Here is a 1,353-nt window from a genome sequence, read left to right as displayed (position 1 = left end):
ATCGAATTTTTCTAATCTTTGTTTCCTCAAGAAAACCATCGAATTGAAATTCTAGTATTTTAATTGGATTTGCTTTTTAAATTCATGTGGGTTTCTCTTTAAAACAAGGGTATTTTAATCATTACACATTTTGAATTAACAATATCAGGGGTTTATATGAAAAACTTTGTAAAGAAGGGGATTTTATGAGACACCCCATAGTTAAGTACGTTTTCATCATATTTTGAAATTCAAGGTTTGTTATCTACAACACCCAAAAAAATTTGTTTTTGTTCCTTTTTTTTTTTTTTGGGGGGGGGGGGGAATTTAAAAAAGTTGAGGGGGTTTTTCTAAAATTAACCCTTCACTTTACTAAGAGAAAAATTATATTCAATGATCAATTAATAAGAGTGACTAAAAACACTTAGCATATAATATGATACTTTTTTCTCTATTAATTTTCTGCTTTGTAAAAATTAATAATAGTTTTAAATTAGTAAAATGAGCAATAAATTGAAACTATCCACAAGGTCCCTGTGAAAATCTTATTGAGTCATAACATGAAAAGTGTAGAAGTTATTGATGTCGTCGGGTATCCTTGTCACAAGGTCCCTGTGAAAATCTTATCGAGTCATTGCATAGGAACATGCTATGCATTACATATAGTTCCTAAAGTCTTATTCAATAAATGAGTAATCTTTTTTAGTATGAAAAATATTCAATCTTTATAATCATTCTCCTGTCTCAAAGTTTATTGGTCTTATTTGAAAGGGTTATTTTCATGTTTCCCCCATAAATATTGAGTATTTACAACAATATCCTCATCTTTTAATATCTGCAAAACTACCCCTCAAATCATCAACTTTGTGTAAAAAAATACCCATAAAATCAGCTCAACTTGGTTCTAAAAAATTTCACTATATTGTTGATAATTTTTACATTACAATTAGAAATTAACTTATCAAAGTTGATGAATAATTAAATTGAGTGTTAGTTTTCCTGATATTGATAATTTGAGGGATAGTTTTGCAAATACTGAGATTTATAGGGTAATGTTACAAATTATTCTTTAACGAATAGAGCTCCCTCAAAAATTTTCATATTTTGAAACAAGTCTGGCAAATCATCTAATTATTCTAAAATAAGCCCCTTACCTAGCATCAGATTGGCAAACTTGGAGGACTAATTTCAAGCCAATGAAAGATTCGTGGGGTTGGTTCAAACATATAAACATCCGGAGGAGTAACCCCAAGAACGAAAGATCTGCGGGTACTAACATGGAAATAAATAATCAATTCAATATAAATAAATAAACAAAATAAAGAATATTCGTTGGACTCTGGTCCCTTCTAGTCTTGCTTCGTTGCCATCGGC

This window comes from Asparagus officinalis, chromosome 8 (assembly GCF_001876935.1).
Source record: "Asparagus officinalis chromosome 8, Aspof.V1, whole genome shotgun sequence".
Classification (NCBI taxonomy): domain Eukaryota; kingdom Viridiplantae; phylum Streptophyta; class Magnoliopsida; order Asparagales; family Asparagaceae; genus Asparagus; species Asparagus officinalis.
The sequence above is the reverse complement of the archived record's forward strand: the minus strand, read 5'-3'. Positions refer to the sequence as shown.